The sequence below is a fragment of the Ixodes scapularis genome, unplaced genomic scaffold (assembly GCF_016920785.2).
Source record: "Ixodes scapularis isolate PalLabHiFi unplaced genomic scaffold, ASM1692078v2 PGA_scaffold7__128_contigs__length_106722199, whole genome shotgun sequence".
In the NCBI taxonomy this organism is placed as follows: Eukaryota; Metazoa; Arthropoda; class Arachnida; order Ixodida; family Ixodidae; genus Ixodes; species Ixodes scapularis.
The window spans coordinates 67,684,768-67,697,595 of record NW_024609882.1 but is presented as its reverse complement, the minus strand read 5'-3'; the positions used below and the strand labels follow the sequence as shown (position 1 = coordinate 67,697,595).

At 49.5% G+C, this 12,828-nt stretch overlaps 1 protein-coding gene across 1 annotated transcript in view; it reads right to left on the bottom strand.

Moving 5' to 3' along the window:
• LOC8051284 overlaps positions 1-12,601 on the bottom strand; it is a 57,463-nt gene extending 44,862 nt beyond the window's left edge. Inside the window, exon 1 of the mRNA XM_042286573.1 lies at positions 12,386-12,601. The gene's annotated coding sequence lies outside the window, so the exon portion shown is untranslated. The remainder of the gene's footprint in view (positions 1-12,385) is intronic.
• Positions 12,602-12,828: the final 227 nt, after the last annotated feature.

The window sequence follows — 12,828 nt, the reverse complement described above, 5'->3', positions numbered from 1 at the left end:
TACGATGCGGTAGTGTATTGATCTGCTCGGTCATCTGCCCTTAAAGGGATACTACAACGAAATAGACCCTTTCCGAAATTCAGTCTGGCCACTTTGATTACTATCATCATCAGTTGAACGTCATCTGTGCCATACCAATGGCGGCCTTCTAGTAACTGATAAAAGAAGACGTTGAAGATGCCCCTAGGCGGATCTTGCGAGGCCTGTACATTCGGGGGGTCAGTACGACGCGACGTAGGAATAGAACGCAAGAGCTACGTAAGCGTTTGTTTTTAATAACTCAGATTCAGTCAATCTGTGTGCGGCTCCCAATCTGCTTTAAAGCGTTTTGGTGTATAAAATTTTCTCGAGGAATCTGAGTGGGTTGGCGCGCTTTGTTCTGAAAGCAGGTTCTTGGTCACCGTCGAACTGAAAGCGATCGAGAAAGGACTCACTGAACAATTCCTCGCGTGCTGTTTACTTGCGAAAGTGACGGTGCCGATACATGTTCATTTCCGCCATTGATGTGGCGAAACCTAAACTGCTTTACAAACCACCAGATGGCACTGAATTTCGGAAAAGGGTCTATTTCGGCGCTCATTTTTTGGTCCATATGTGTTCAAAGGAGCAGCATCACATCGAAAATACCAATATCTTGTTTAAAAAAGTCCCGAAAAGGAATTTTAAAACTAATTAAACGATTAGCAAAGAGCACCTGGTGGATGTCGCTAACGCCTCGCTTGTAATGCCCGTCTAGGAACCTTGACAGCTAGTGACGAAGGTTGTCTCGCCTCCGGCCACGACGAGAGAAGTGGGTCCGGAGGAACTCCTCTCTTCCCGGGAATGCATGTTGTGTGTCGCAGAAGTCGCTATTGTCTCCCTACAAGATTATAGAAGATTAACCCGTCACTCAAAATTCGTACAAAAGCAGCCGCTTCGGTGGCTGGAACGACTAGGCCATCCTCTCGACGTCAGCCTCGCCGTAGCTTTGCTTGTTCTGAGACGACCTACGTCACGATTGCGTTGGATGTCACGTGGTCTCCGCTGGGCCTTCTCCGAGCGCTTGCCAGGGTGGGCCGTTTATAACGAAAAATACAGCCACCAGGCTCAAAATACAAACGTGCGATTGTCATTTACGGATATTGTGGATCATATTCAACCTATTTTTGAACACGACGGGAATATTTCAAATTTCGTTGAAGTATCCCTTTAAGACCGCCCTTTCTGTCTCCTCTTGAACTCAGTCGTTTGAGCAAGGCGTTCGGGCGTGCAGAGTGGGTCGTTTGCGAGTATGGTCCGTACTACCATCACTGTGTCACTGTGGGTCCCTGCTGATGCGGCGAGAAAGTGAGGGAGAGGAGGAGACGAGAGCGCGCGGGGTCATCAGAACGACGCGCACTGATTCGAATGATTAGTGTGTAGATTTAAAGCTAGCGGCATTTTTCTCCACTGCACTCGTCGAATGCGAGAGCCAAACGCCGGACGCCTACGTTCCGCGTTCTATAGCGTTCGACGAGTGCAGTGGAGACAAAGGCTGCATTTGTCTCCACTGCGCTTGTCGAACGTCTTGACTGGAATACTTTTTTGAGGCGTCAGTCAGACGGGAAGATGGTCACTCACTACCCCATGAGTCTGGCTCTATGTCCCATACCATTTAGATGTCTAGGGAAGCAAATGTGAGGTCCAGCACGCTGGCATTTCTCAGGCGTGCTCGGATAAAAGTTGGTGTTCCTGAGTTGAGGCAAGCCGCCTCGGTGGGTCCGAGGCGAGAGCGCCGGCCTACGGATCCCCAGGTGGCGGGTTCGAATCCCGACCGAGGTGCCCGCAATATGACGGAGGCTTATTGCGGAGAAGGCGCCGTGTAACCGAGCTTTCGGTTGCACGTCAAAAGATCCCCAGGTGGTCCAAATTAATCCTCAGTCCTCCGCTGGGGCGTGCCAGATGCCCGTCGTAGGTTTGGCACGTAAAACCCCCAAATTTGACCTGAGTTGAGGCATTTGAGGTCGAGGTCTCTCATAATGTCTAACAGTGCTGTGCCTCGTGATGTGGTCACATCGCTACCCCAACCGAGGTGATTAGTGTTAAAATCTCCACACCGTACTAAGGAACCTGGACAGCGTGCGCGAATTAGCCGTATTGACTCAGCATCCGGTACGCTGACCTGGGCGAACATAACTGGATAGGATTGTAACGTCTCGCACAGACAACCGTGAAGTAACGGCGACGTGTTCGTCAATTACAGTGTTAAGGTTTTCGTGGTTGGCCCCTATTTGCGAGATTTATCGAAAGTTATGCCCGTGACCTTTCGTGTGGATGGGGTGTTTTGCTGTGATACTCGACGTACGGTGAAAGCCTGCCTGTACCGTATCCGTTTGAGTTTCTCCCAGGCGCTGGCGGAGTTCTGGTAGGTGCGGTTGAAGGCTGTTGGTGTTCCACTGAATCATCGTGGGGAATTGTGCCGGTCGTGTCGTAGGACGTCATTTGGTTTTGCCGGTTCTACCTATAATGGGGATCTTGCATTTCTGTGGGCCTTTACAGTACTTAGCCATGTGGCCATGCTTCTGAAAACGGAAGCGTTGCATGACAATTTCAAACTACCATTGTACGGGGTTGGCTCGTAAAACCGAGAAACACATTTGTTGGCATTGGTTTGTCGAGTCGAAATATGAGGATCACACTCTCGTAGGGCTTGACTGTTATTGCTTCATCGTCATTTCCAATGTATACGATGCTTGTAGGCCGATTGTTGTAACTCCGGAGGCTTTCAAGTACTTCAGCAGCTGCTCGTCTTTGTATTATTCTAGCAATGGCACTCTTGTTATTTTGCCGACGATTATGAAGTTAGATGCGGGCACATTACTTGTACATGGAATTAAAGCGAATGCTGTGATGGCGAGGAGTTTGTTGGCCGATATTAGAAACGACAAGTTCCCCACTAGGCTACCATCTTTTGTAATATGGTGGGATGTAACTTTTCTTGCGCTACGGCGACTATCTGCGTGGGCAAGTTGTTAAGGTTGGCAACCCAAAGGATGCCATTGGATTGATAGTCTTGAACATGATTGGGATTCCTGTTGCTCAATCTTTTCAGTGTAAGTAAAATTGGATCGTCGTCCTCGTTGCTTTGCATGTCGTTTTAAAACTCGCTTATGTCTCGGTGTCTTTTTGCGTACGTAGTCTTCCGGTCAGGGATGTTCGGGGAGACGGAGCAATTGTTCAGGTCAGGGTTCCACATTTCCTTCGAAAGCAGTCCAAACGCGGTACTGACAGTCCGCCCGAAGGCGACAGGTGACCGCTGTTGATGCAATACACTGAGCAGTCCGAAATAGTTAAAGAACAATAATAATATCAGCAGCAACACAAAAATTGAAGACTTGACTTGTCATCTTCTTCTCCAAGTAATCAGAGCTTTCTGTTTCTTAAGGTCCCTGTATATGTGATGACCGGTGAGATCGGCATAAAATACAAGCACTTCTTTTATTTTTACAAGTGCACAATGGAGTGAAATCCATGACTTGATTATTTGCCTATATTGAAATTTACACCTTTCTCGGTGGCTTTATTTTGATACCAATGTGGATCCCATTTGTTGAAGTGTTATGATTCTGTAGCACAATTTTGATGTGCGAAGGGGGATCGGTGGTCGAGTTGGCTAGCGCACACCAGCTCGGAGCACGTGAAGCGAAAGCTCGCGCTGTTGAACCCGTTTTAATATAGATGAGCATCGTATCGGCGTGCGGTCACGTATCATCTACTGCGCGATGCACGTTAAAAAAAAAAACAAAAAAAAACTTGGTTGGCAGTTGTATTGCACTGACTAAATTGCTCATCTACAGAGGGTAACAACGTCGCCATGTTCTGACAAACTAAACTCCTGCTATATAAACAACCAACGTCTATCTTTTCTTATGTGCGAACTTGTTTTTTTTTTTTTTTGTGATTTTGAACGAGTGTATTTCTCGTACAAATGCACCTGCCCCCTGCAATAATGCCTCTCTGATTTATAATGTTCCTCGCCTCGTTCGCAATGTTCGTCTATCTTATATGAATGTTTTTTTTTTGTTGTTTTTTGTAGGCAGGGTTTCTTTCTTACTTTATTTCATTTTTCATACAAACATGTAATCATTGTTGGGACCTCTGACACCAGACTTTACAATGCGGCAAATATAATGTCAAGAATTTTTTTTTTCCCTATCAAGGATGGGTCAAAAAGGTTAGCAACTTATACCCGTGCTACACGGGCAACTGGAATGCCATTTACAACGAATGACATTTGTGTGATCGGCGAATCAGCTCGCAATCTGTCGCGCGTGGAATGCGCAGCGCCGGGAGTGTCACGCGCTGATTGGCCGTCCGCTCAAATGTCATTCGTTGTAAATGGCATTCGAGTTGCCCGTGTGGTGCGGGTATTAGATTCATACTTACACAACGTGAGGTCGGTCTGATTTTGAGATATCCTATGGTGGCTTTGGACATGGCGCCATGGCGACGCCAAGTACGAGTCGCTGGCACTCTCTTTCGTTTGCATCTTTCTTGTTGTATGTGTGTGTGTGTGTGTGCGTTTCCTTTCTCTTTTTTTTTCTTTTGCTGCAGCGACTACGTTGACCTAGAGTGCAACAGGAATAGTGCGGACACGTGCCTTTGTTTAGCCATTGTTTCCCGTGGGCCATGTGCCATATCTCGCGAACTGACAGCCTGCGAACGCGAGGCATCCACACTCCTGATATGAGATAAGGCTTGAGGTGCTATCTCGATTGTATACGTTGGAAGTCGCTGCCAGCGCGCAGATTACACTGCGCAGGGTCGGTACCATGGAAGGCCTTCGGCTGTGCTTTAGTTCCGACAAAAATGAAACGAAGTTCCGCTATACTATACAAGCGCAAGCGGGTGGGCGCGTACAAACATATTTAAGTGATGTGTCGGTTTGAATCACATTGGAGCACGTTTTGGGACAGTCAGAAGTCCAATTGGGAGCCGCCAGGAAAAGCTTTCGGAACACGAGAATAGTCTTCATTCTTGTTCATTCCACTGCGAGCACGATGACAAGATTCAAGTGTTCGCCTGTCCAACTAACGTGATTCACCAACCCTTTCCCCATACCTGAGTTCTAAGGGCCCTTTTATAACTTTCGAACCTGAAGCAAGCAAACAGAAAGTAAAGGCGACCGATGATGCGCGCAACTTGTCAGGATGTCTCTTGAAGAGTAATGGCCATTGTTGTTAGCAGAGGTCGGCATTTTAGGTCGCCCTCACTCACCCTCACCCTCACAGCCACACTCACCTAAGCCCCTCACTCACCCTCACCCTCACAGCTACACTTACCTTCAGCCCCTCACTCATCCTCACCCTCACAGTCACACTCACCTTCAGCCCTTCACTCACCCTCACTGAACCTCACGCACTCACCGCCCTCACGGCTCTCACGCCCCTCACGGCCCTCACCGCCCTCACGGCCCTCACTCACTCATAGCTCTCACGCCACTCACCGCCCTCACGCCACTCACCGCCCTCACCGCCCTCACGACCCTCACCGCCCTCACCGCCCTCACCGCCCTCACGGCCCTCACGCACTCATAGCCCTCACGCCACTCACCGCCCTCACGACTCTCACGCCACTCACCGCCCTCACGCCACTCACCGCCCTCACTCCCCTCACCGCCCTCACGCCCCTCACCGCCCTTGCGGCCCTCATACCCCTCACGCCCCTCACGCACTCATGGCCCTCACGCCACTCAGGCCAGCTTCAGATGAGGCAACTTCGCCCAGAAACTTTACGTCGCAACACCAGCAACACGGGCCGCCCGCGATCACACGCAGCAACCAATCGCTGCAATTCGCCATCGTCATCATAAAATTTTATTTTTCGTGCACTATTTAGACACAATTACGCGTTATAAACGTGTTTTTATGCATTTAAATCTCGTTAAGAATACTAATGCACCTTTCTGAAACAGTTTATTTCCAGAAAAACGATCGATTTCAAACCAGAACCAAGTCTTTCGGTGTCATCATCACCGGCACGAGGTATCACGTGAACATTTTGCGTCCCTGATTGGATGCAGCCGCTTCAAACGTATTCGAATTGCTCCGAGGTGCTTGCTTATTTCGAGCCGGACCCGATCTCAGCAATTCGTGTCGATCTAGGGAAAGCTAGAGAACAACCCGCCATTAACACCAAAATTGCTGAGAAAGATGCTCGATCTGAAGGGCGCTTAACGCACTCACCGCCCTCACGCACTCATGGCCCTCACATACTACATTCACTCACCGCCCTCACGGCCCTCACGGCCCTCACGCCTCTCATGTCACTGCCCTCACGCCATTCATGACCCTCACACCCCTCATGCACTCACCGCCCTCACACCACTCACGCACTCATGGCTTTCACGCCACTCACCACCCTCACTTCCCTCACGCACTCATGGCCCTCATACCCCTTACCGCCCTCACCGCCCTCATGGCCCTCACGGCCCTCACCGCCCTCACGGCCCTCACGGCCCTCACCGCCCTCACGGCCCTCACGGCCCTCACCGCCCTCACGGCCCTCACGGCCCTCACTGCCTTCACAGCACTCACAGCACTCACAGCCCTCACAGCCCTCACCGCCCTCACGGCCCTCACCGCCCTCACGGCCCTCACGGCCCTCACGGCCCTCACCGCCCTCACCGCCCTCACCGCCCTCACCGTCCTCACGGCCCTCACGGCCCTCACTCACCCTCACTCACCCTCACACTCATGAATTCTCCTGGTTCAGAAACTCACTCACCCTCACCTCACCTGTGAAGATGAGGGTGAGTGAGGGTAAGTGAGGGCCCTCATGAGTGAGGTTTGCCGAGGTATGGTTGTTAGCGGTGTAAAGGTAGAAAAGTGGAAGAGAGTCAATCGCGCACAGGGTAATGGCAAATTCGGGTGGTCAATCGCCAGTGAGCCCTTGCCAGCAGCACGGCGGCAACCAAAAACGGACCAGCGGCTTACCACGTGACCCTCCCCACCCGTACAGAAAGCGGCGGTACGGTGTGCTGGGTGTGCTAGAACCACTAGAAATGGGAGGTGTGCCGACCGCGACATGCAGGGGCCTGGGGTCGGTGGCGCTGCCAGTCACACGGGGACAGAAGGCCGGCCGGGCAGCGTTTAGCGAGGCTGGCTTGGCGCGTGTTGGTGGGACTATTTATTTTCGTTTTCCGTTGTGTGTGAAGTGATACAATATTGTGTGGCTGGCTGGCTGTTCTAAAGAGGCAAGGGACTCACAACGATGTCAAGTACTGCGAAGAAAAAGACAGAGCGGTGGTGACTTTGTGCCGTGATGCAACCTGGGTTACAACTTACAACAGACGCAAAGAGAAATACTCCTTGTTTTGGGACGCCGAGAGACACCTCTCTGTTCGCAGAACGGAGTTTTCTGATTCCACGAAAAGATTATACTGCGTCACGCGATTGCTTTTCTTTCTGAAGGGGAAAAAAACAAAACTGACGCAGAAAAAAAACAAAAACACTTACAAGAATGTGGGACCGGTGTGCCATGTCAGAAGAAACAAAGATCTCCAACAGTGGGATTGCTCTTCAATAAAGACAACAGTTGAAGTTGCTCTGTTTTTCTTGCCAGTCTCGACGTTTTTTATATTTTTTATATGAGGCTTGCTTACTGATGAAACAAATTTTCTGCGTGGTCTATAAGCTCTGGCTGAAAATGCGGAACTTCATGAGAAGCTTGCTTCCATTAATCTATGCTTCACGAGGAAAGACGTGTGGCGATAGCCACTGAGAAAAGAAGAAGATCGCGTGCAAATAAAAAGGAGGAGAGGAGTTCGATTTTGGAATGCGTCAGACGTAGTCGCTTTTCGTCTGCCTTTCTCTACATTTCTTCTCGCAGTGCTGCGATTTCATCCCGAGCCCAGAACCAACACCAGAACAAACACTAGGTATCTAAAAGTCAACAAAATGTGCAGCTGCCGAAAAAAAAAAAAAAAAAATTCAGAGAGGTTTGACTTTAAAGGGTACTTCAACGAAATTTGAAATATACCCGTCCCGTTCACAAATAGGCTGAATATGATCCACAGTATCCGTAAATGACAATCGCACGTTTGTATTTTAAGCCTGATGGCTGTATTTTTCGTTATAAACGTCCCACTTTGGCAAGCACTCAGAGAGCAGCCAGCGGAGAGCACGCCACATCCGTCGCAATCGTGACGTAGTTTGTCTCGGGACCTTACTTCCGGACGCAGCGGGCGCTGCGAGCTATCGCAGCCAATCCCGCTCTGTGGACGTAGCCCTTGATACGCTTTCTGCGCGTCGCTGTCCCCCTCTCCAAGGTCACGTGACAGTCACGTGGCCTTGGATAGGCCCCGATGGCTCGTAGCATCCGCTGAAGGCAGCCGAAGCACACCAGCGATCGGGCCACCGCAAGTAACCCCAAAGCTGTCTTTGTACAAATTTTGAGTGACCGGTTAATCTTCTATAATCTTGTAGAGGGATAATAGCGACTTCCGAGACACACAAAAGAGAATCCCAGGAAGAGGGGAGTTCCTCCTTCAGCTCTTTTCTCGTCGTAACCCGAGGCGAGACAGTTATCGTCACTACCTGTCAAGGTTCCTAGACGGACATTACAAACGAGGCGTTAGGGACATCCACCAAGTGCTCTTTGTTAATTGTTTAATTTGTTTTAAAATTCCTTTTCGTGTCTTTTTCAACGAGAGATTGGTGTGTCCGATGTGGTAATGCTTCATTGAACACGAATAGATCAAGAAATAAGCGCCGAAATTTCGTTGTAGTATCCCTTTAAAGTGGAGAGGGAATCCTCGCATGCTCAAACTTCGCTCTCTTGATGCTGGTATGTAACGTGAGATAGACAGTTATTATTCTACAACAGCAAAACAAAAACAAAAAAAAAGGAAGCGAAATTACGTAAGTAACTGATAGCTTCCAAACGGCATAGGCGCTTTAAATATAAGCTTCTGCCATTCGCGCGAGTCACGCTTTTTAACAAGGGTGCGAGATAGGATAAAACTTATTATTTCGCCCAACCAAGCAGACAAAAAACAATCAAAGACCAGGACAATTTTTACAACGAATAAAGCACCTCTGCTGCGACTGCCAGGCCACAGTCAGCCTTCGGATGTATACTCGCTCTGCCCCACATCGCCCTCACCGGCGTGCTTGCACATCGCGACACATTCAAGGCTGCCGGCCGGGCCGGCCGGCCCTAGTTAGTCCACTCTAGAGCCACTAAATAAGCTGCGGTTAGAGTATCACCACTCCGTTCCCCGACATTGTTGTGGACGCTGCCATTTTGGCCCGTATGCAGAACAGACGCAACGGCCGATCGTCATGATTCAAAAGTGCGACTTCCTCAGCATTAGATTCGGTGTTAGGAAGGTCATGTAATATTGCTTTGCCCTGTCGCGAACGGTTTAAACATTTGTGGAGGGCGGAAAAGCATTTCCTGTGATTTCAGATAAAGCTTCAGAAAACTGGCAACCTTGATTTTAAGACACAATATGGCCAAGTGTCGTTACTCTGAAGCGTAGCTTATTTAGTGGCACTAGTCCACTCTAAAGCCCCTTTATCCTGGGAAAAGCGGCGCCATTCACTGTTACAGAAATGCTCGAGGCACGTGCCGCGCGCCACCTCTGATAAATTCATGGCGTCTGAAATTTAGCTCAGTGCCGCGCTGTGCCGCCATGATCTACCCAAGGGTTGCACGTTGCATGTGTCTCGTGCATCGACGAACCTTCCGGTACTTTTGAAACATGAAGGGGCTTTAGTCCACCCTAGGTCAATGTGCACGCTCAATGCGCACGAGCCCGTTCGCATTGTGATCGCCGCTCAATGTGCACAAGCCCGTGCGTTCGCGCACATTGAGCGCCGAACACAGCTTGGCTCGCGCGGTTTTAACTTCTTCGGAAATGCCATGAAAAGTTGTCCCCAAAACAATGTTACAAGATAATCTCAGTTTTGGAACTCCTGCGGAAGGGGCCACCCCCTTCCGCAGGAGTCAGTCCGCCTCCCGTCGTTCGAAGCGCCATCTAGATCTTTGTTTCATAACTGTGTGTTCCATAGAATACGGTGGAACGCCATCTAGACGCTATGCTTCGAAACGTATATACTTATTCTATAGAATACACTAAAAGCAGAGCAGCCGTCCGGCGCGTCGTTCGACGGGAGGCGAGGGAGGGAGAGGGTGGGGGGGGGGGGGGGGGGGGGGGGTTACTGCTCATGCAAGCAGCGTCAGTTCCGTAACTGAGCTAATCTAATAAAGGTGCCAAATATAGCACTTTCGTTTGCCTGGGTCGTGCGTGAGCTTCGTAATATTTTTTTTTTTTCTTTATTCAATGGTACAGTGAGCACCCTGCATGCATCAGCAACTTAAATTCGGACTCCGAGATGTGTGGAAAATCAAGTTGCTTCACAATAATAGTAGAAAAACGTAGAGGCAAGGAGCTATAAGGACAGAACGACACCGTCTCAGATATCTGAGACGGCGTTGTTCTGTCCTTTTATCTCCTTGTCTCTGGGTTTTTCTACTATGATTCGTCACCAGCTCGCCTCACAGAGGTTTTCGCAATATTGACCTTACCGACAGTCCGCACAGCTTACGGGATGTTAAATAATAAAATTAATGGAAGGGAAGGTCAATAAATCCGTGGGGTGCTGCCGCCACACGGGTCGAATGTTAATATATTTGGTCAGCGGCCTAGACTTTCCATTTTCCCGGAGGGGGCAGGCTGAGAAGTTCTCCGGGGGGGGGGGGGGGGGGGGGGGGCACTACTGCGCGTTACCTTTTCGCCAGAACTGGAGATTGCAGCTAACGAAAGCACGCTGAGATTCCATTAAGGCAACGTGGGCGTTATTTTGTTTACCTGCCACTATACTAGAAGCTCGTTACATGGCACGTAAACAGCGTCTCGGTAAGGATCATGGCCCGGGCCGGGGGGGGGGGGGGGGGGGGGGGGGGGTATTTGGTATTGATTTCAGCAGAACTATAGCCATTTTACGAGGCCCCCAATTATATTTTCCAAGGGTACTTTTCACATTCTATTCTCTTATTATTATATTGTTCCGGAGTCCTCAGTCTTCTGATTGCGACACTTGAAATTGCAATGCGTGTTCAATTGTCCGAGTGCAACACTATAACACTATCCACACACATTTTTTTTTTCAGCGGTGTAATAACACATTGTGTTTCAGAGCAAACTGACCTTGTGCAAGCTAAACGATTTCGTTCAAAAAAGTTTGTCTCCCATAGATTATACATATCTTCGTTGTTTCGGCTATCTTTTCTTGGAGCTGGGTTGTCTGTCTCGATGCGCTTCCTTTGCGGCTCGAAACCGCAATCGCCGCGAGCATTGTTTCGTTTGGTTTCCTTTCCCGACTAGAATATGACAATAGCCGATACAGTCTGGCATACAAGCTGCCGGACCTCTTGCAGCTGAAGCAAGAACTGCGCCGGCAAATCGCCGCCACACGTATGAAAAGCGACATTCGAACAGCGCGCACTTGCCACCCTTCGATCACGCGTACACCCTTGCCGAAGATACGGCCAAATATTTTGCCAGGAAATGATCACCTGAATTAATCATAACTACAGTTGTTTTTTTTGTTTGTTTTCTTTAAACTTGTACTGCAACGGAGTTATTGCCGCATCAGCATTTACAAAATTCTATTTTTGTATTCGTTTTTCAAATACCCCTCCAAGGGTCGAGCACTCGCCCGCAGAATGGTGCACTACCTTGGAATGGGCATTCAGAGGGAGTAGCTTCTCTGCAGGGCATCAGTGTGTGGGAAGAAGCGCACTCAACGGAACCAATTAAGCCGCCCGAACAGACCACGAACACTAGGCGGATTTATAGGTCAGGCGGACTGCTCGACTTGTGCATCATATTCGCGCAGCAGCCCGATAAGGACGACCAGAAGCAGCTTTCGCAATCCAGGAAAAAGCGGTGATATTGCTCTATCAGTCAGTAGCCGCCGCGCGAATCGCCATAAGAAATCGTGCGCTGCAGCGCGCTATCAAAGACACAGGCACCAGAATGCGGCCTTGCGGTGCGCTTCGTTTGCGCATTCGAAAGCCCGCAAACCACCGTCCGTAGCTCACCCGACGCTGTACGCGACTCTTGATAACCGAGGCAAGGGAGGAGCAGGAAATCGGAACCTTAAAACCACCTCGACGTCCCGCCCCTTCGACTGCGCATGTGTCGCAGCGTTCGTCACTTTTGACGCGCGCCTGCAAAGTTTTGAAGTCCCAGTTGACACTGTCTGAGGTGGACGCATGTTACTGAGTATCAATTCGTTGCTGAGTATCTTTTCAAGCGACTTGCACAACACAATTTTCTATTGCCCTCAGCGCGTGGTTGGAAAAGAACAGCTGATATGTCACAGGAGGCGGAGAAGTCGATTTTGTCTGCACTCACGTAGAGCCGCGCAGCAACAGCAACGGGCGAATCTGGTCGTGCAGTAGAGAAGAATCACGTAGGTTGGCAGGCAAGGAGCGCTGGCCGAGAATCTCTCGAATCAATCGAGGGATTATACGGCGACACAGATCGAGGAAGTGAGTCAGAGAGGACCATTATCACACCAAAAGCACATTACCAGCCACTACAGCTACACCGATACTTTCCCCCCTTGTCTCGCAGGGTCTGACGTCATATGTCAGAAAAATGTCAAAAACAGCAAGGTAGGTGACGCTAGTCACCATCTATCTTTATTTGCAGAGTTGTGCGACGTATCTCTTGCAGTACGTAGGGTAGTTTGGTTGACGAAGTTTTTTTTACGGTGGTTACTAAGTTTAAAAAAAAAGGTTAAATATTAGTGCGAAAAGCTATAAAAGTGAAATATTACATAAAAAAATGGCAAG